Source organism: Enhydra lutris, unplaced genomic scaffold (assembly GCF_002288905.1).
Source record: "Enhydra lutris kenyoni isolate GAN:26980312 unplaced genomic scaffold, ASM228890v2 scaffoldscaffold34, whole genome shotgun sequence".
In the NCBI taxonomy this organism is placed as follows: domain Eukaryota; kingdom Metazoa; phylum Chordata; class Mammalia; order Carnivora; family Mustelidae; genus Enhydra; species Enhydra lutris.
The window spans coordinates 19,196,059-19,219,066 of NW_019154118.1; the positions used below are offsets into that span (position 1 = coordinate 19,196,059).

The 23,008-nt window shown below is 37.4% G+C and overlaps 1 pseudogene; it reads left to right on the forward strand.

The window, feature by feature from the left end:
- Positions 1-23,008, forward strand: part of LOC111154015 — a 77,290-nt pseudogene that overhangs the window by 41,166 nt on the left and 13,116 nt on the right.

The following is a 23,008-nucleotide window of genomic DNA, read 5'->3' on the forward strand; positions in this document are numbered from 1 at the left end:
CTCTCTCTTCTTCTGAGATCCCTATAACACAAATGTTACTAAGCACGATGGAGTCGCCGAGTTCCCTAAGTCTATTCTCATGTTGCATAACCTTTTTCCTCTCATCTGCTCAGCTTGATTAGTTTCCATTACTTGATTACTTTCCATTACATTGTCCTCTAGGTCACTGATACATTCTTCTGCTTCTACTAGTCCGCTATTTATTCCATTTAGTGGTTTTTTTTAATTCCAATTATTGCGTTCTTCATTTTTGGTTCGTTTTTAAAATTTGTTAAGAATTTCACTGATGTCCTCCACTCCTTTCTCAAGTCCAGGGAGTACATTTATGATTATTATTTTACATTCTCTATCAGGAATATTACATTTCTCCACTTCCCTTAGGTCTCTTGCTGTCATTTTGTTCTGTTCTTTCATTTGGGACATATTCCTCTGTCTCCCCATTTTGTCTAATTCTTTGTGTCTGTTTCTCTGTGTTAGGAAAGTCAGCTGCATTGCCTGCTCTTGAAAGTAGAGAGCAGGGCATGCACTTTTGATAAGGTGCACATGTCCTCCACAGGAGGTGACTGGCCACGACTGTCAGACCAAGGCCCCACATAGTGCAAAGTCAGAAGACACAGTTTTGGCAAGGTTCGCACCATTCTTCTGGAGGAGATGACCTGCAGTCCCAGGACTGAGGTAGTCCTAGCTGGAGGGGGCATGGCAAGGTGTAAGCAAGTTAAGTAGTGAATGTTCATGCCGTGCTTGTTCCTGAAGAGGGCATGTGTTTATGCTGGGAGATAGGAAGAAAGATGACAACTGCCAGATCCTTTTTCCTAGTCAACCCCCTTAGAGAGCCCTGCACCCCAGGATATGCTCTGAGATTAGTAAGTAACTTCCCTCCCATGTAACCTAGGTGTTTTTCAAACTGAGGCTTTTATGCTATATCTCCACAAGCTGTTGTGCTATCTCTTCAAGGGTGGGAACTCAGTCTCCTATGGCCCTCCTGGCTCTCCTAGCATCAAGCCCACTGATTTTTCATGTTCTAGGCTTTTAGTCCCGCTGGTTTTAAGAACTGACAAAATTTAGCCCCTCTCATTTTCAAAGCCAAGTGCTATGAGGATTCATCTTCCCCAAGAAGGCTCCCCCGTGTGACAGTCTCTTTCTTGTTCCTCTCGATGTCCCCAGCTCCCTCCCACTCATGGATGGTCACCCCATTGGTTTAGCTTCCCGCCATGTCTCTACTCTTCCTACCTTCTTCAATGTGGCCTCTTCTCTGCCTTTAGTAGTGGAATTTGTCCTGCTCAGTCTTCAGGTCATTTTCTGGGTTATTTACACTGATGTGAGTGTTACCCATTGTATCCATGGGGCAAAGTGAGCATAGGGTCCTCCTATTCCATCACCTTCCCCAGAAGTCCTATATAAGTTTGCTTTTGGGTTCTCTATTCTGTTCCCTTGCTCAATGTGTCCCCCTTCTTTTTTAAACAATGCCACATCATTTGGTAATGGCAGCTTTATACTAAGACTTGAAATAGAATAATGAGAGTACTTCAACATCGGTTAAGTCTCTGTATTTATATATCTGATTCTGCTTAGTTTTTTTTAGATTCCCCAGGCGTGAAATCATATGCACATATTTATCTTTCTCAGTCTGACTTATTTCACTTAGCATGGTATTGTAGATCCATCCATGTTGTTGCAAATAGCAAGATCTTATCCTGTTTTATGGCAAGTGTGTGCTTGTGTGTGTATGTGCGTCACCTCTATCCATTCATCTGTCTATTGACACTTGGGTTGCTTCCAGATTTTGGGTATTGTAAATAATGCTGCAATAAACATAATGGTGCACGTATCTTATTGAACTCGTGTTTTCATTTTCTTTGGGTAAATTCTCCCTAGTGGAATTATTGGATCATATGGTATTTCTCTTTGGAGTACTTTGAGGAACCCTCATTCTGCTTTACACAGTAGCTGCACCAGTTTACATTTCTAAACAGTGCACAAGAGTTCCTTTTTCTACACGTCCTCGTGGGCAATTGTTATTTCTTGTGGTTTTTATTTTAGTCATTCTGACAGGTGTGAGGTGATATCTTATTGTGATTTTGATTTGCGTTTCCCTGATGGCTAGTGGTACTGAGCATTTTTCATGTGTCTATTGGCCATCTGGATGTCTTCTTTGGAAAAATGTCTATTCAGGTTTTCTGCCCATTGTTTTGAAAAGATTTTATTTATTTATTTGACAGACAGAGATCACAAGAAGGCAGGAGAGGGGGAAGCAGGCTCCCTGCCAAGCAGAGAGCCTGATGTGGGGCTCGATCCCAGGACTCCAGGATCATGACCTGAGCCAAAGGCAGAAGCTTTACCCCACTGAGCCACCCAGGTGCCCCTTCTGCCCATTTTTTAATACGATTGTTTTTGGTGTCAAGTTGTATAAGTTTTTTTTTTAAAGATTTTATTTATTTATTTGACAGAGAGAGATACAGCGGGGGAGGGAACACAAGCAGGGGGAATGGGAAAGGGACAAGGAGGCTTCCTGCTGAGCAGGGAGTCCAATGCGGGACTCGATCCCAGGACCCTGGGATTATGACCTGAGCTGAAGGTAGACACTTAACAACTGAGCCACCCAGGTGCCCCCAAGTTGTGTAAGTTCTTTACATATTTTGAATATTAACTCTTTCTTGGATATATCATTTGCAAATACTGAACAATCTGAAAATTGTTCTTAATTGGTAGGATAAATCCATTTATATTTATCGATGCGATAAACGTGTTTGGTCCCAATTCCAGCACTGTTTTATGTTATAAACATAACTTTTATTTTTGAATATTTTTCTGTTACCTAGTAAAGTTTATATTTTTTCCTAATGGTTTCTATTCTAATCCTTTTGTATAACCCTCTCTCTTTTTGTCTCTTCCTTGATGTCTGTTGGTCCCTTATCATGAACAGTATTCAAATTAGCTAGTAACATCCTTTTGTCCCAACCCTGGCTCTTCTTTATCTGACTTGACGTAATATCCTTTTGCTCCAGTTAATGACTCTCAGACAGTCAGCGAAATAATTCTTTTTTTTTTTTTTTAAGATTTTATTTATTTATTTGTCAGAGAGAGAGAGGGAGAGAGCGAGCACAGGCAGACAGAATGGCAGGCAGAGGCAGAGGGAGAAGCAGGCTCCCTGACGAGCAAGGAGCCCGATGTGGGACTCGATCCCAGGACACTGGGATCATGACCTGAGCCAAAGGCAGCCGCTTAACCAACTGAGCCACCCAGGCGTCCCCAGCGAAATAATTCTGCTCTTTCTCTCTCTCCCCATTCTCCAGCCATTTTTGTAGTTTTACTGCAGTTACACTGTCAGAACACACAGCCATTATATACCATAACCTATACCATATAAGCATTATTTAGATTTATTTCTGTAGGTAAATATATATTATTTTTTAACACAAATGCTTATTTCAAATTCTCCAGTCATTTTGGTTGTTTGAAGTGCATTCAGCTTAATAGATTCCTTAGGAAGGACTCAGGGGAAATAGTACCTGAATTTTAATGTGTTCGTAAGAATTTGTGGTTTTTAAATTGAAGGTCAGATTATCTTATTATCAACTTTCTGGCTCATATTTCCTTCCTTTGAGTTTCTTAAACATTTTACACCATTGACTTGTGGCACAAATTGTTGACGTTCAAGAGCAAAGAAAAACATAAGACTAAAATGAGATGCTCCATAAGGGACAATCTACAAAAAAGATGTGATAATCCTACATTTGGGCGATTCTAGCAAGAAAACCCCTCAACATAGAAAAAAAAAAAAACAAAACAGAATTATAAGCTAAAATTGATACAGGGACAGTCATAGTGGGAAATTGTATTACATGTTTCAGAAACTTGTAAATCAAACACACTTAAAATTAATAAATGGATATAAGGTCTGAACATAATTGATATGCATAAGCTTGATCTAATAAACATCGAGAAGTAGGGAAGTAATTGAGCGAAGTGGATTAAGGGATATATTTTTATTTCAGATACTGTTTTGTTGTAATTCTGTTTGGCTCTTTAATATTTCTCTATCTTTGTTGAGATTTCTTTCTTTCCTTCCTTCTTTCTTTCTTTCTTTCTTTCTTTCTTTCTTTCTTTCTTTCTTTCTTTCTTTTACTTCACTAAGCTTAGTTACAATATCTGTCTCAGAGTCCTTGTCTGATCATTCTGGCATCTAGGTGGTCTGAGGGCTGCCTTCCATTCATTGTCTTTTCCTTTGGGAAGGATTCCATTTTTTCTGGCTCCTCCAAGCTGAGTAATTTTGAATTGTATCCTGGACATTTTGACAGTGATGTTACAGAGACCTTAGATTCTGTTCTCTTCCTCAGGTTGTGTGGATATTTTTGTCGTGGTGGGCAATTAATGGTTCAACCAAAAACTGCAGATTCCGTCTCACCTGTGGTTGGAACAACTCAAATCTCAGTCGAGTTTTTTGGCTTTAGCTGCAGATTGCTTTGTGTCTACCCCGTAGGTATGCTTCAGGGGTCAGTAGACATTCAGGGGTCCGTGAGTAGCGTTCATACTCATGATTCATGCCCTTCTCTGGTTCTTACTGATCTGGGATTTCACCCTTTCTCCAGTGACTGTGGTTGCTGCAAACTCAGCTCTCAAATTGTTGAAGCCATTTTTTTAGAACTGGTAGGTTTCTATTCCATTTTAGCTACTCGAGGCTTCTCTGTAAAATGTTTTCAGGTTAAAGCTTCAGAAACCGAAAATCTGCCTCTTCATGGCTCCTTCTTTCAGAATTTGCCTTGTTCACTCTCCATAGCCTTCAAGTATTTGCTTTTGGTATTTTGTTCAGAGTTGACTATTGTTATGTGAAGGAGAGTCAATCTGTCACAAGATACTTGGCGGTGTATGAAGCAGATCATTTTTCTTAATGCTTTTCATTCATTCTCCACCCATAATCTCATTCCCTTTCTCCCATTGTCACCCATTCCAAAGTACTGGTCCCCATAGGATTCCAGTTTTTTTTTTTTTTTTCATTAAAGATTTTATTTATTTATTTGACAGAGATCACAAGTAGGCAGAGAGGCAGGAAGAGAGAGAGGGGGAAGCAGGCTCCCCGCTGAGCAGAGAGCCCAATGCGATGCAGGGCTCGATCCCAGGACCTTGAGATCATGACACTGAGCCACCCAGGCACCCCAAGGATTCTAGTTCTTATTCAATACATATGTGTAGGCACGTATGTGACCTTGAAAGGCATATGGTATTGTTAGAGTATTTATCTTACTTTAAGTAAAGGCTTTTTTTACTCAGTATTATTTTGTATGTCTAATTTACATTGCTGTATGTAAATCTAGTTCATAATCTCTGAGCTGCACGTATTCCGTTATATAAGCATACAAAGTTTAACTTATCCATTCTCCTAAATAAATTGCATCCATCCCTTTCCTAATGTGCCTAATAAAGTCATAAGTATTTTATATGTTTTAATTTAAGTTTTTTTCTATGGACCTTACTGACATTTTCTTTATTTTTTAGTAGTAACATTTATATTCTACCTCTGAATTCTTCATTCATTTTAAATGTTCCATCCATATTATCCCAGTGTGTCATCTTTCTGTTAACTTGATTATGGTGTCCTTCACTTGAAAAAAATTTTTAATTTAAACACTGTCTTATAGTTTCTCTTTTGAGATCTTTTTAAGAAATACTTCCTGATTTGAGATGATAAAGAAACTATGTTTCTTTATGTTGCATTTTCAGTTATAACATTCATACTTAGGTCGTTAATTCATTTGGGCTTTTCTGCACGCAGCATGAGATAGGAATCTTGCTTTATTCAGGTTGTCGTAAGTGAGACAATGTTCCCAATACAATTTACAAAATATCATTTTGATTTGTGATGTTACCACTGACATATAAACATATAACTTTGCCATATTGCCAAAGCAGGTCTGTTTCTGGAGTATCTATTCGACTTGATATGTTGATTTGGTACTACAGTTGTATAACACTGTTTTATTACAGTAATTTGTGTGAGGAATAGTCCTATTTCTTAAATGTTTCCCAGGTATTCACAGACTATTATGTTCCACAGAATTTTACAATCAGGTTTTCTCTCCCCAATCTAAGAAAATCTTCTCAGGAATATAATTAAAAATACATAGAATTTTAAGGGGCACCTGGGTGGCTCAGTGGGTTAAAGCCTCTGCCTTCAGCTCAGGTCATGATCTCAGGGTCCTGGGATCGAGCCCCGCATCGGGCTCTCTGCTCAGCGGGGAGCCTGCTTCCCCCCCCCCCACTGCCTGCCTCTCTGCCTACTTGTGATCTCTATCTGTCACAAAAATAAATTTAAAAATCTTTTTAAAAAATACATAGAATTTTAAAATTAAGGGAAAATTAACAATTGTATGCTATTAGGCCATCCTACTCTCCAAAGTCTTAGAGCTTTTCATGCAGAGCTTTTAAAAATGTCCTTAAGAGAGTCTTCAAAATGCTTCTATGAATGTCAGAGCTTATCTTCTATTGTACTTTCTAATGATTAGATAAATGCTATTGTTCTTCTTTTCTCTTTTGTGCATTTATTGAAATTCTAGTTAACATGAAGTGTAATATTACTTTCAGGTGTACAATATAGTGATTCAACACTTCAAGACAACAGCCTCTTCTCATGGCATGTGAATTCCTTAATCACCATCACCTGTGTAACCCACAATCCCACCCGCCTCTCCTCTGGTCATGATCATTTGTTCTCTACAGTTGAGAGCTGGCATCTTGGTTTACCTCTCTCTCTTTTTATTTTTTAACCTTTGTTTATTTGTTTCTTAAATTACACATATGAATGAAATCGTGGAATTTGTCTTTCTGTGAATTATTTGACTTAGCATAATATTCTCTAGGTCCATCCTTACCATGGCAAATGGCAAGATTTCATTGTTTTTTTTTTTCCCTGAGCAATATTCCATTACACATATATACTGAATTTTCCTTATCATATCTAGGGTTAGGGTTAAGGACAGGGTGTTCGGCATAGGGTTAGGGCCAAAATGTTATTGGTTTTTACAAGTTTATTTTGTATACAGCTCCCTACTGACTCCCTAGTGCTCATAATGTGTGTTTGGTCTTCTTTGTGGACAAGCACGATATCTCAAAAAAAAAAAAAAAAAATATATATATATATATATATATGAAAAATGAGAAAAAAAGGACAGTTTGCTTTTTCCCTTATAATTTTCATACCTGATTTTTTTTTATTTTTCAAGATTTCTAAAATGGCTAATATCTTTGTCTTCTTCCTGACTTCAAAAAGAAAGTAACTTTTCCATTTATTGAATTTTAATGCTAAATAAATATTGAAATATATCAAATGCTTTTTTGAGAACTGTACTCCTAATCAGATAAATTTGAGAACAGTGAAAAATCATGAAATGTTTGTCTTTAAATCGCTAAGATATAAATTATACTGCATGCTTTTTCTCTCTGTCATTTTTTAATCCTAAGTTAATACATAACTGACCATGACTGACAAAAACACACATACATACACACAGTTACATCTATATCTATATTGATAGACATAAAAAAAGAATCTTAAAGCTATGTTCAGTATATTCAAAAGGGAATTGGCTTATATTTTTCTTATATTGTGCTTATAAAGTTTTAGTATAAAACATTTCTATCTCTTAAAAATAATTGGACAGTTTTTTTTCTTGTTATGTAAACTAGAGATATCTGTACCCACTGATAAAACAATCTCAGACTGTGAGATATTTCCCCTTCTAGAAATGGGGGGAAATGGTAAGTTTATCATCATTATTACATTATTATTACTATGATTATTACTTGCATGTATTGAATGGCTATTTTCTGTCCAATTTTTCTATTCCCTTTCGTGCAAATGAAGGTTTTTAAAATTTTCCAGAAGTACATTTAAAGACTCTTATTTGGGATTTTATTAATTTGCATCTCTTTTTCTTGGTTAATGTTGTCAGAGTTTTGTGAATCTTCCAAGTTTTTCTCAAAGATTCAACTTGGGTTCTTTTAAGCTTTCTTATTATATCTCATTTCTTTGTTTATTGTTGCTTTTGGTTTGCTCTACTGCTTTGTACCAAGGAGCTTTATTGATTGATGCTGGGAAGTGGAGCCATTTTTGGTTAAGCTTTATGTGCATTCAAAGTTTACAAGATTTGACAACCAGTGGTCTATAACTATTGTTCTCGGTTATTCAATAGCAAGACGCCTGCAAGGCTTTTGAAAAACATTCTCTTGAAGGAGTGTTTAGTGATTATGATTCAGTTGAGGTGGGCTGCAGCCTGGGAATCCATATTTTTAGAAAAGTTTGCAGGTACCCTATCAACAATGCTTGGAAATCACTGAAATTGAGTTACTGTAAAACCCAGCCCACTGCTAAAAGGATGGTAAGAAGCGACCTCTAAGGTTCTAATGATTTTTAAGCTAGAAGTCATCACGTGGTTAAGTACTTTGGGGCAAAATGTGAAGGTGGTGAGCAATCCAGGAAGAGAAAAAAAAAGGTGTAAAGAGCGAGGGGCGAAAAGAAGGAGGTCAGCTCCTGAAAAGAAACACTTCCTCTTATTCAAATACAGGATGCAAGATGAGTGAGTGGCAGAAACAATAAAGGTGAAAAGAGGCCACAGCATAAAGACATACTAAGATTGGACTTTACCCCAAGACAGGAAGAGTTTTGCTTGAGAGAACAAAACAAAACAAAACAAAACTCTGTTTTAGCTCTAATGAAGAAAACTGATAGGACATGTTTCACCCTGAGAATGAGAACTTTAATCCAAGCAAGAAATGATGGTGGCTTGAACAATTGGGAAAAGAAAGACAATTTTTAAAGTTTATTTTAAATTGAAGTGTGATTAATAGGCAATATTATTTTAGATTCAGGTATACAAGGTAGTGATTCAACATTATGAAATATTCAGCGAAGTGTAGTTACCAATGTCACCAAAGTTGTTACAATATTACTGACTATATTCCCTATGCTGTACTTGCTGGTGACTTATTTATTACTGAAAGTTTGTAACTCTTAATCTCTTTCCACTATTTGACCCATACCCTCATGCCCTCCTCTCTGGCAACCATCAGTTTGTTCTCTGTTTTTATCAGTCTGTTTCTGTATTGTCTCATTTTTTAGTTTATTTCTTTAGATTCCACATGTAAGTGAAATTATGTGATATTTGTTACTCTCTGTTTTATTTCATTTAGTGTAATACACTCTAGATCTACACCTTTTGTTGCAAATTGCAAGATTTCATTCCTTTTTATGGGCTAAGTAATGTTCCATTTTATAACACACACACACCCAACATTTTTATCCCCCATCCATAAAAAAATACTTAGGTTGTTGCTTCCCTATCTTTGCTATTATAAACAATGCTACAATAAAAATGGGGTACATAGAGCTTTTCACGTAACTGCTTTCATTTTCTTTGGGTAAATGCCCAGAAGTGGGATTAGTAGATCATATGGTAGCTCCATTTTTAATTCTTTAAGACACTTCATAGTGTTTTACATATTAGCTACACAAACTTATATTCTCACTGACCACGCACAAGGGTTCCCTTTTCTCCATATCCTCACCAACACTTCTTATTTCTTGTCTTTTTTATATTATCCATTCTGACAGGTGTGAGGTGGTATTTTCTTGTGGTTTTGATTGCATTTCCCTGATGGTGAGTCACATGTCTGCTGGCCATCTGCACGTCTTTTTCAGAAAAATTACTACTCAGATCCTCTGCCCGTTATTCAGATTTGTGTGCATGTTTGTAAGTTAGATGACCTCTTTATAGACTTCAGCTATTAAGCCCTTCTCAATATATCGTATGAAAATAATTTCTCCCATTCAGTAGGTTATTTTTTCACTTTGTTGATGTGTCCTTCACTATGAAGAAGCTTTTTAGTTTGATTTATTCCCAAATATTTATTATTGCTTTTGTTGCCTTTGCCAAAGGAGACAGATTAAAAGATTAAAAAGACATATTTCTGGGAGCAGAAGGCAATCTGAGTACAAAGTATATGCTGACACAGTGCAACGTCCTCCTACTCCTGGGTGGGACATGTGTGACATTCTTCGAGGAATCTCCCAACTGTCTTAAGGTTAATACCTTGCCAGAGGGGAAAACAACCTTGACAATGGCAAGGCCTCTGGTATCTTGTAGGTATCTTGTAGGTCTGTCCTCTTTAGCATATGAAAGTTCTTTTGACTCCCTTTTCCTTATTTCCCCCAACTCCTGGGTATATAATCAGTCACTCCTCAAGATCCCAGTGCAGCAGGTCTTTCTGCCCATGGATCCTGTCCCCATGCTTTAATAAATCACTATTGATTAACTAATTTAGAATATATTATTCTATTATATATTTAATATATATGTAGAATATTAAATTAATTTAGAATATATGTTTAGATTAATTAATTTAAATTAATTTATTTTTTTAAGATTTATTTATTTATTTGACAGAGAGAGAGAGATCACAAGTAGGCAGAGAGGCAGGCAGAGAGAGAGGGGGAAGCAGGCTCCCTGCTGAGCAGAGAGCCTGATGTGGGGCTCGATCCCAGGACCCTGAGATCATGACCCGAGCCGAAGGCAGAGGCTTAACCCGCTGAGCCACCCAGGTGCCCCTTAAATTAATTTAAATTAATTAATTTAGAATATATGTTTAATTTAGAATATAGGGTTTTTTTTTTTTAAGATTTTGTTTATTTGTCAGAGAGAGCACAAGCAGGGGGAGTGGCAGGCAGAGGCAGAAGCAGTCTCCCCACTGAACACAGAGCCTGATGTACGACTCGATCCCAGGATCATGACCTGAGCTGAAGGCAGACACCTAACAGACTAAGGCATTCCAATAAACCACCATTTTGCACCAAAGATGTCTCAAGAATTCTTTCTTGGTCGTGGACTCTGGACTTTACCCCACTGAACCTCACCTATACTCCAAAACCACATCACCTGGGTGGCTCAGTTGGTTAAGCATCTGTCTTTGGCTCAGGTCATGATCCCAGGGTCTTGGCACTGAGCTCCGCATGTTGGGCTCCATGCTCAGTGGGGAATCTACTTCTCTCTCTCTGCCCCCCAGCTTGTGTGCTGTTTCTCTCTCAAATAAATAAATTTAATATATATGTGTGTATATATATATATATATTTATTTGGATTATTTGGATTAATTGTTATATACCAAAGTCTAAGAGTTTATTGCCTATTTTCTTTTAGGTCTTGAATCCATTTTGAATTTACTTTTGTGTATTGCTTTAAGACAATGGTCCACTTTCATTCTTTACATATAGCTATCTAGTTTTCCCAATACCATTTATTAGAAAAACTGTCTTTCCTCACTGTATATCCTTGCTTCCTTTGTCATAGATTAATTGACCATATAAGCAACAGGTTAATTTTTGGTTCACTGTTCCCTTCCATTCATCCATGTGTCATTTATGTGCCAGTACTATAATGTTTTGAATACCATAGATTTATAGTACACTTTGAAATCTGACTCTGTTAGCTCTACTTTTGTTCTCTTTCAAAATTGCTTTGGCTGTTGGGGGTCTTTTGTGGTTTTATAGAAATTTGAGCATTATTCTAGTTCTGTGAAAAAAGAATTAGTATTTTGATTGGGATGCCATTGAATCTGTAGATCACTTTATAAGGTATGAATTTTTTTTTTGGGTCTTTTTAAAGATTTTATTTATTTATTTGACAGACAGAGATCACAAGTAGGCAGAGAGGCAGGCAGAGAGAGAGGGGGAAGCAGGCTCCCTGCCTAGCAGAGAACCTGATATGGGGCCCAATCCCAGGACCCTGAGACCATGATCTGAGCCGAAGGCAGAGGCCCAACCCACTGAGCCATCCAGGCACCCCAAGGTATGGATATTTTAACAATATCAATTCTTCCAGTCAATGAGCATGGTATATCTTTCCATTTGTTAGTGTCGTCTTCAATTTGGTTAGTATCTTGTAGTTCTCAGAATACAGGTATTTCACCTCCTTGGTTAAATTTAGTCATAGATCTTTTTTGATGCTATTATAAATGACATGTCTCACTAAATTTTTTTCTGCTAGTTCATTGTTAGTGTGGAAAAATACAACAGCTTTCTGTAATTTTCTATCCTGCAACTTTAATGAATTTATTTATTCTAATAGTTTTTGGTCGACCCTTTAGTATTTTCTCTATATAGTAACGTCACTTGGAAATAGTGACAATTACACTTCTTCCTTACTAATTCTTGGAATGCAGTTTCTTATTCTTGTCTAATTGCTATGGCTAGGATCTCTAGTACTCTCTTGAATAAAACTGGTTATAATGGACATTCTTGTTTTATTCCTGATCTTAGAGCAAAAGTTTTGTTTTTCACCACTGACTATGATGCTAAGTATGGATGTGTCATATTTGGCCTTTCTTATGTTGAGGTAAGTTCCTTCTGTACCTACTTTATTCAGACTTTTTATCATGAACAGATGTTGAATTTTGTCAAATGCTTTTTCTGCATTTATTGGGATGATCATATGGTTTTTATTCATTGTATTAATGTGGACTACCATTTTGATTGTGGCTATTGAGTCGTCTTTGCATCTTTGGAACAAATCTTAGTTGATCATGGCAAATGATGCTTTTTAATGTATTGCTGAATATAGTTTGCACATATTTTCTTGTAATTTCTGTAATTTTCTTCACTTACACTGTTTGTCTGGTTTCATATCAGAGTAAGTCTTACCTTACAGGATGATGTAGAAGCATTTCTTCCTCTTCTATTTTTTAAACTGTGAGAAAGGTATTGACTATTTTTTTAATGTTTGGTTTAATTCACCTGTGAATCCATCTGCTCCTAGACTTTTGGGGAGAGTTTTATATTACTGATTCAATTTCATTGCTGGTAATTAGTCTCTTCAGATTTTATATTTCTTCCTGATTAATTTATCCATTTATTCTACTTATTTGTGCAGTATACTTTTTCACAGTAGTCTCTTATAATCCTTTGTGTTTCTGTGCTTGCATTGTAACTGTTCTTTCACTTCTGATTTTATTTAAGTCCATTCCTTCCCTCCCTCTCTCTCTTCTGGGAAAGTTTTACTTAGTTACACCAATTACTAAAATCATTGAGTTATTATACTATAGTCATAGTTATAATCTATTAAAATACCATTTTAATATTGCTTATCTTAATTACAACCCTTTATTAAAGAACTAACTTTTAAAAAACTTTTGAGTATAGTTGATACAAGTGTTACATTAGTTTCAGATGTACAACTACTCTATACATTATGCTATATTCAACACATGAGTCTGGCTAATGGTTTAACAATTTTGTTTCTTTTCAAAGGGCCAGCCATTGATTTCTCGGATTTTTTGTTTTTTTTTTTTACTATCTATTTCATTTATTTCTGCTGTAATCTTTCTCATTTCCTTCCTTCTACTAACTTCAGGTTTTGTTTCTTCTAGTTTCTTTAGGTCTAAGGTTAGATTGTTGAAGATTTTTCTTATTTCTTGTGGTAGGTTTGTATTGCTATAAAATTTCCTTTTAGAACAACTTTTGCTGCTTCCCAAAGATTTTGGAACATCGTGCTTCCCTTTACATTTGTCTCAAAGTATTTTTTTCATTTCCTCTTTTGATCTCTTCTTTGACCCATTAGTTGTTTAATAGCATGTTGGCTAGCCTTCACGTGTTCTGATTCCTCCCAGGATTTTTTTCTTGTAATGATTTCTTGTTTCACAGCACTCTGTTCAGAATAGATGCTTGATAGGATTTCAACCATGTTGAATTTACTTTTTGAAGATTTTTATTTATTTGAGAGAGAGTGCAAACATGAATGGTGGGGCAGGAGAGGCGAGAGGCAGAAGCAGATAATGCACTGAGCAGCGAGCCTGACCTGGGGCTTGATCCCAGGATCCTGAGATCATGACCTGAGTCTAAGGTAAATGTTGAACTGACTGAGCCACCTAGGCACCCCTTGAAACTTATTTAGAGTTTTTTGGTAGCCTAATATATGATCTGTCTTGAGGAATGTCCCATGTGCACTTGAAACAAATGTGTATACTGCTGTTTTGGATGGAATGTTCTATGTATCTTAGGTTCATCATGTCGAATGTGTCATTCAAACCCATGGTTTCTTTATTGACTTTCTGAATGGTCTATCCATTGATGTAAATGGGGTGTTATATTAACCCACTAGTACTGTATTATGGTCAGTTTCTCCCTTTATGATTGTTAATAGTGGTTTACATATTTAGGTGCTCCTATGTATGTAAATGTTTATAATTTTTATATCCTCTTGTTAGAGTGATCATTTACCATTATGTTATTCTGTCTTTTGTTACATTCTTTGTTTTAAAGTCCATTTTACTAGGGGCAACTGGGTCACTCAGTCAGTTGAGCATCCAACTCTTGATTTTGGCTCAGGTCATTCTCTCAGGGTCCCGAGATCAAGCCCCTCCCTAAGGCTCCACACTTAGTGGGGAGTTTCCTTGAGGATTCTCTCTCTCCCTCCACACCCCCCCCGACTTGTGCATGCTCTCTCTCTCTCTCAAATAAGTAAATCTTTAAATTATATTTTGTCTAAGTATTGCTACCTCAGCTTCCCCTCCACCCATTTGCATAGAAAATCTTTTTCCATCCCTCTACTTTCAGTCTGTGTGTCTTTAAATATGAAGCAACATATCGATGGGTCTTATTTTTTTATACATTCAGTAACCCTCTGTTTTTTGATGGGAGCATTTAACCCATTTGCATTTCATGTAACTATTAAGTACATACGTATTGCCAAATGTTAGTTTTCTATTTGTTTCTGTAGTTCTTTGCTTTTTCATTTCTCTTCTTGCTCTCTTTCCTTGTGACTTGATGAATTTCTTTAGTGTTATGCATGGATAACCTTCTCTTTTATATGATAGTTTGGGGGGTTTTTTGCTTTATTGTACCATGTGGTTCATGTATAACCCCTAAGTATATTGTAATCTATTTCAGGTCATGCTTGTTTAACTTCCAACACATTCTACAAACAGCATTTTTATTCCTACCCACGTTTTATGACTAAAACATATTTTGCTTCTTCTTTATCTTCATTCTGTTTTTTTTAATTATTGAAATACAGTTGATATAAAATGTTAATATCAGATGTACCACAGTGATCAGCAATTCTTTACATGATGCAGTGCTTCCTGTGATAAGAATAGTTACCATCTATTACCATGCAACATTACATTAATTACTATATTCCCTATATTCCAGTTTTCTTCACCTAACTTATTTTATAACTGGGAAGTTTGTAAAATTTAATCTGCTTCACCTATTTTGTCCAACCACACAGCCCACCTCTCTGGCAACCATCAGTTTCTTCTCTGAATTTACGAGTCTGTGTCTGATTTTGTTTTGTTGTTGTTTAATTCATTATAAAGTGAAATCATGTGTTACTGAGTTATTTTATTCAACATGGGATGGATCTAGAATATATTATGCTATCATGAATGGCAAGATTTCATTCTTTTTTATGACTGAGTTATACTCCATAGTATATACATATAACACATCTTCCTTACACATCCATCTATTGGTGGACACTTGGGTTGCCTCCAGACCTTAGTTTATGTAAATAATGTTTCAGTGAAGTGCATGTATCTTTACAAATTTGTGTATTTTTTTTTCCTTTGGGTAAATGCCCAAAATGAGTTTTGGGATCATATGGTATTTAATTATTTGAGGCACTTCTATATTCTTTTGTACAGTGGTGGCTGCAAAAAATTTACATTTCTACCAATAGTGCACAAGGATTCCTTCTTTTTTTAATTCTCACCAACACTTTGTCTTTTTGATAAGACAGGTATAAATTGATATCTGATTGTCATTTTCATTTGCATATCCTTGACAATTAGCAATGTTGAGCACTTTTTCAAGTGTCTATTGGCCATCTATAGGTCTTTTTCAGAAAAATGTCTATTCAGGTCCTCTGCCCATTTTTTCATCTTTGGGGGGATGTTGGAGAGTGTATGAATTTTTATATATTTTAGAAATCGACCATTATCAGATAGAGTCTCTACAAATAACTTCTCCCAATGAGTAGGTTGCTTTGTCTTTTTTGTTGAGGATTTTCTTCACTATACAAAATATCTCTGCTTGGTGTAATGCCAATATTTTGCTTTGGTTTCTCTTGCCTGAGCAGACATAATTAGAAAATTGTTGCTAATACTAATATTCAAGAGATTACTCCCTATATTTTCTTCCAGAAGTTTATGGTTCCAGGCCTCAACTTGGCTCTAATCCTTTTGAGTTTACTTTTGTATATAGTGTAAGAGAGTGGTCCAGTTTAATTATTTTACATGCAGCTGTCCAGTTTTCCAACACCATTTACTGAGGAGACTTTTCTCCACTGTACATTCTTGTCTCCTGTGTTGTAGACTAACCATATGAGTTTATTTCCATGTTCTCAATTGTGTTGCATTCATATATGGGACTAGTATTGTGCCAGTACCATACTGTTTTAATTAGTATATGTTTTCAGTGTATCTTGAAGTTTAGGATTATGATATCTCTAGCTTTGTTGTTTCTCAAGTTTGCTTTGGCAATTCAAAGACTTTTGGGCTTCTAAGCAAATTTTAGGATTATTTGTTCTACTTCTGTGAAAAGGACTATTGGTATTTTTATTGGGGTACTACTGAATCTGTGAATTGTTTTAAGTAGAATGACTATTTCAACAATATCAATTCTTCCAATCCATGAGCATCGTATGTATTTCCCTTTGTGTTTTCTTCAATTTCTCACATAAATATCTTTTCACCTTCTTGATTCTTTATTCATAGATACTTTATTCTTTTTTAGGCAGCTGTCAACAGGACTGTCTTAATTTTTTTTCTACTTTGTTATTAGTGTGTAGGAATGAAACATATTTCTGTAATTAATTTTCTATCCTTCAACTTTAGTGAACTCATTTATTCTAATGTTGGTTGTCCGCCCCCCCCCCCCGCCCCAAGTGTTTTACTATTTCCTCTATATAGTTATAGGTCATCTGGAATTAGTCATGGTTTTACTTCCTTACCAATTTGGATGCATTTTCTTTTTCTTTTCTGATTGATGCAAGGACTTCCAATATTCTTTTGAATATAAGTGTGAGAGTGGACATTTGTGTCTTCTTCCTGCCCTTGAAGGAAAAACTCTCACCACTGAGTATGATGTTAGATGTGGGTGTTTCACATACAACCTTTATTATGCTGAGGTATGTTCCCTCTTTGTTGAGAATTTTTATTGTGAACAAATATGGAGTTTTGTCAAATGCTTCTTCTGCATCTGTTGAGATGATCATAATTTGTAATGGGTTTTTTGTTGTTGTTAATGTGGTAATATCACAGGGATTAACTGTGGATATTAATTCATCTTTGTATTCCTGGAATAAATCCAACTTGTTCATGGTGAGTGATGCTTTTAATGTATTACTGAATTCAGCTCATATTTTGTTGAGAATTTTGGCATCTATGTTTATTAGGGGTATTATGTAGGTTTGGGTTTTGGTATCAGAGTAATACTGGCATCATTGAATAAATTTGGAAGCATTCCTTTCTCTTATTTTTTGGGATACGTTGTAAAGGATAAGTATTAACCCTTCTTTAACTGTTTGGTAGAATTAGCCTGTGAAGCCATCTGGTTTTGGACTTTTGTTTTTTTGGGAGATTTTTTTAATACCTATTCAATTCAGCTACTAGTAACCAATCTGTTCTGATTGTCATTTTTTTCCTGATTGAGTCTCAGAAGACTGTATTTCTATAGAAAATTTTCCATTCTAGTTTCTCCAATTTTTTTGGTATGGAGTTTCTCACAGTAGTCCCTCATACTCCTGTGGTGTCGGCTGTTACTTCTCTTTATGATTTCATTTACTGAAGTCCTCTTTTTTCCTGCTCATTCTGGCCAATGGTTTGTCAATTTTGTTTATCTTTTCAAAGAATCAGCCCTACTCATTTTGGGTTTCTTTTTCTAGTTCCTTTAGGTGAAGGTTAGATTGAGATTTTTCTTGTTTCTTGCAGCAATCCTGCATTGCTATACAATTCCCTCTAGGAACTGCTCACCGACTGAAACATTGTATTTTCATTTTCATTTCCTCTTGATTTCTTTCCTTACCTATTGGCTATTTAGTAGTATGTTGTTTAGCCTCTACCTCTTACTAGTTTTTCTTTTGATTTCTAGTTTCATCAATGCTGTGGTCTGGAAAGATGCTATGATTTTATTCTTGAATTTATTGAGAATTATTTTGTAGCCTAACGTGATTTATCCTGGAGAATGTTCCATAGGCATTTGCAAAGAAAGTGTACTCTGCTGTTTGGGGCTGGAACGTTCTCTTAAGTCCATCTGGTCTAATTTGTCATAGAAAGCCACCGTTTTCTATTTTTTTCTATTTTTTTTCTTTTTTTTTCTATAATTTTTTAAATTGACTTCCTGTCTTGATGATCTACCCATTGACGCTAGGGTGTATTGGTACTCTACCATTGTTGTATTTCTTCATTTATTTAGGTGATGCTACGTTTGGTGCATAAATATTTATAACTGTTATATACTCTTATTGGATCGATACTTTATCATGTAAGTTTCATCTATCTCTTGTTACAGTCTGTTTTTATGTCTGTATTGTCTGATATAAATATTGCTATCCTGACTTTTTGTTGTTCCATTGCATGGAATATATTTTTCCATTCCTTCATTTTCAGTCTGAAGCTATCTTTAAGTCTGAAATGAGTCTCTTATAGGAAGCATATAGATGGGTCCTGGTTTTTTGTCTTTTGATTGGAGCATTTAGTTCATTTAAAGTAATTATTGATAGGTATGCATTTATTGCCATTTTAATTGTCTTCTAGTTGTTTTTGTAGTTCTCCTTTGTTCCTTTCTTCATCTTTTGCTTTCTTTCCTTGGGATTTGAAGACTTTTTTTTAACTTCTATTCCTTATTTTTCTATATCTATTATAGGTTTTTGCGATAACCCCCAAATATAGAGCAATCTATTTGAAGTGGATGGTCACTTAAGTTTGAACATATTTAAAAGCACTGTGTTTTTCTACTTCTCTCCAGCTTTTATGTATATGATACTGTATCCCTTAACTAGTTATTATAGATATAACTGATTTTACTCTTACTTTCAACCTTCACAGTAGCTTCATAATTTACTGATCTTCACTATACGTTTCCTGTGCCAGTAAAATTTTCTTATTGTATTTACAGCTTTTTATTTTCCCCTTTTAAAAGTCTCTTGAACGTTTCTTGTAAGGTCAGTTTAGTGGTGATAAACTCTATGTCTCCTTCAATGCTGAATGAGAATTTTGCTGTTTATTTTTGTTTATAGATGTTTCCCATTTAGCACATTGAATAGAACGTGTCACTCCATTCTGGTCTGCAACATTTCTGCTACAGAATCCTCTGATATCCTTCTGGGACTTCTTGGTAAGTAACTAATGGCTTTTCTCTTGCTGTTTTAAAGATCTCCCCCAACTTTTTTTTTTGCCATTTTAATTATTATGTGTCTTTGTGTTCATCTTGTTGAGTTTCCTGGCCCTGAATATGTTTCATTCCCCAGTTTAAGGACTTTTTTTTTCAAGTACATTTTATGCCTGTTTTCCTCTTTTGCAGGGAGCTAACAATGAATGTTACTATGCTTGATACATTGTCCCTTAACCTATTCGGTTTTTTCTGTTATTCAGCTTGATACTTTCCCTTACCTGTCCTCCTCCATCCTCTAGTCTGTCCATTCGTTATATTCTACAGCTCTGATTGATCAGGGCTTTTAAATTTTCTCTTTAGTAAAATTCTGAGAGCATCCACCCTTTCTTGAGTCCTATGAGCATCTTTTTTTTTTTTTTTACCGTATTTTGAATTCTTTATCAGATAGATTATTTTTGTGTACCTCTGTCTCTGTGGCTTTTATCTTGCTTTTTTAGGAGAAGTCAGCTACATCTCCTGGTCTTGAAAGCAGCAGCCTTATGTAGAAGGTGTCCTGCGGGGCCAGGAGTGTAATACTTTTTGGGCACCAGGGGTGACTGCTGGACTGGCCCCCCAGAGGTGCTATCAGTTTGCCCCTAGGTAGGGTTAGTGCCCAGCACAGCTGGCCGAGAGTCTTGGCCATGGCTGCATCTTGGTGGAGGGGGACAGCCTCTCCCTGAGAGCGGCCTTGCCACGACTGCGGAGGACATGCTGTAGGCAGATGTGGCTCCCCTCTCCCACCTCTAAGGTAGACAGAAGGTGTCTGAACTGGTCCCTGCAAGGCTGGGGTGAGAAAAATGCTCCCCCCCCCACCCTGTTACTCCCAAAGAAAGGGCCTACAGATTTCTGCCCCTCTAGCACACGCCCTAAAATCAGTGAATCTCCTTCATGTATAACCCAGATATGTTTCAAGCTGCTGCTTGGACCACCTGATACAGTGTCTGTCCTTTAAGAAAGGAGGCTTTATTTTCTATAGCTCCTTCAGGCTCTCCCTGTGTTAAGCTCTAATGATTTTCAAAGCCAGACACTATGGGCACTCAGGGTTTTAGTGAACGTGTGCACAGCTGTGGGCACCCAATGTGGGGCTTGATTCCCTTGCTCCTCAGGGAATAACTCCACACCCGTAATGTGGGTCACCCCACGGGGAGTTTCGTTCACAATATTCTTGTCAACGTGACTCTCTCCTCCTGTTTTTAGTTGTGGAGATGTCTTCTGCCAGTCACAACTTATTTACAGAGTGAGCTGCATTATATGTAGTTGTTTTGCTTCAGAGTATCCATGGGAGGAAGTGAACTCAAGATCCTCCATTTCTACTACTTTCCAGACTGTACATTTTTGAGAAGGCCAAAACACTTGTGGGCAAGTAGACTGAAGCCACAGTATATCCCTCAGAGAATACGTATGAATAATTGATTTGGGCGCATTTACTCTTCCTGTACTGATACACCTCAAATCCTGTCATAATTAAGTTGGGTTAGTGCTGCCTCAGTGTATCTTTCACCGAAGTCTAATAGTCTTTCGCTCCCCAGGAAGAGAGGGGAAGGCGGGGAAGTGGGAAGATTCTGAATCCCTTCCTCCAGCAGACACAAGGCTGCGGCTACACCTAGTTCAACTCACTCTCAGAACAACCTGAGGACTGGCAGAACAGCTTTTCCACAAGGACCAGGAAAAAGCAACGTCGAGAAAGGTAGGATGGGCAGGGATGCGGTCAGGAAAGGAACCTACAGTGACCCACCAGCAGGAGAGAGATCACAGGTACTCTGCTAGGAATGAGGGGTTTCAGACCTTCCTTGAGCACTCTCAGTCATTGGGATCTGCAATGGATAGATGAGCCCATAACATCTGTGACATCTGGCTTTGAAAAGCAGCAGAGCTTACCTTCAGTAAGAGCAGAGCGCTACAGGAAAGATTATACTCTTAAAAGAGCCCATGTGCAACATTACTCTGAGACCACAGAGGCAAGAGTTTGAAAAGTTCCTGAGCTACCTGTAGGACGTTTATAAACTGATTGTAAGACCCGTGCTAGAGGGACAGGGATCTGTAGGAACTTTCTCCAGGAGCAGAAATGCCAGCAGCTACCGCTTTCCCTGAACCAGGTAGGTGCCATTCTGCATCTGCCTTGCTAGTGCCATTCACCCTGCTCAAGTCTGCCCTGTGGACTTACCGTGGTCGGCGCTCCTGCAAATTGCCACACGTGATGGTCAACCGGTCCAGACCCAGCACCCCTCCAACGCAAGTCTTGCCCCAGTGAGGAAAGGAGACGGGCCTGCAAGTTGTAGCCGACCTGAGACATAGAAACAAACAGCGAGTCAGACAAAAATAGAGTAGAAGGAATCAACAGTAGCTTAGAAAATACAGAACAGGTCTGGAAGAAACCTCGAGGATAACATAATTCACAATATAGGAGTTTCAGAAACAGAAACCTTAACAAAGAAATAATCAGTGAAAACTTCCCTATGTTGGGGAATGAAACAAACACCGAGTTCCAGGATCCACAGAGCGCCCCAAAGTGAAGGTCCAAAAGGTCCACAACAGGACACATACTAATTATGATGAAAATTAAATAGAATTGGGGTGCCTGGGTGGCTCAGTGGGTTAAGCCGCTGCCTTCGGCTCAGGTCATGATCTCAGGGGTCCTGGGATCGAGTCCCGCATCGGGCTCTCTGCTCAGCAGGGGGCCTGCTTCCCCCTCTCTCTACCTGCCTCTCCGCCTGCTTGTGATCTCTGTCAAATAAATGAATGGATAAAATCTTAAAAAAAAAAAAAAAGAAAAATAAATAGAATTTTTTTTTTTTTAGATTTTTTGTTTATTTGACAGACAGAGAGGAAGGGAAGCAGGCTCCCTGCTGAGCAGAGAGCCCGATATGGAGCTCGATCCCAGGACCCTGGAATCATGACCCGAGGCGAAGGCAGAGGCTTTAACCCACTGAGCCACCCAGGCGCCCCTTAAATAGAATTTTTAAAGATTTTATTTATTTATTTGAGAGAGAGACAGTGAGAGAGAGCATGAGCAAGGAGAAGGTCAGAGGGAGAAGCAGACTCCCCATGGAGCTGGGAGCCCAATGCGGGACTCGATCCCGGGACTCCGGGATCATGACCTGAGCCAAAGGCAGTCGTCCAACCAACTGAGCCACCCAGGCATCCCTAAATAGAATTTTTAAAGGAGCAAGAGAACAACAATTACTTACCTACAAGGCAATCCACATAAGGCTATAAGCTGATTCTTGACCCAAAACTTTGGTATACACAAAGTTTTGTAGGAAAAAAACCTGCAACCAAGTATACTCTAAACCAGCAAGGTTATCATTCAGAATTGAAGGAGCGATAAAGAGGTTCCCAGGGGAACAAAAGGTAAGAGTCTAAAACCACTTCAACAGCCCTATAAGAAACTTCTTTGAAGGAAAGAGAAAAAGCTATAGGAAGGGAAAAAAACCTGCAACCAAGTATACTCTAAACCAGCAAGGTTATCATTCAGAATTGAAGGAGAGATAAAGAGGTTCCCAGGGGAACAAAAGGTAAGAGTCTAAAACCACTTAAACAGCCCTATAAGAAACTTCTTTGAAGGAAAGAGAAAAAGCTATAGGAAGGGAAAAA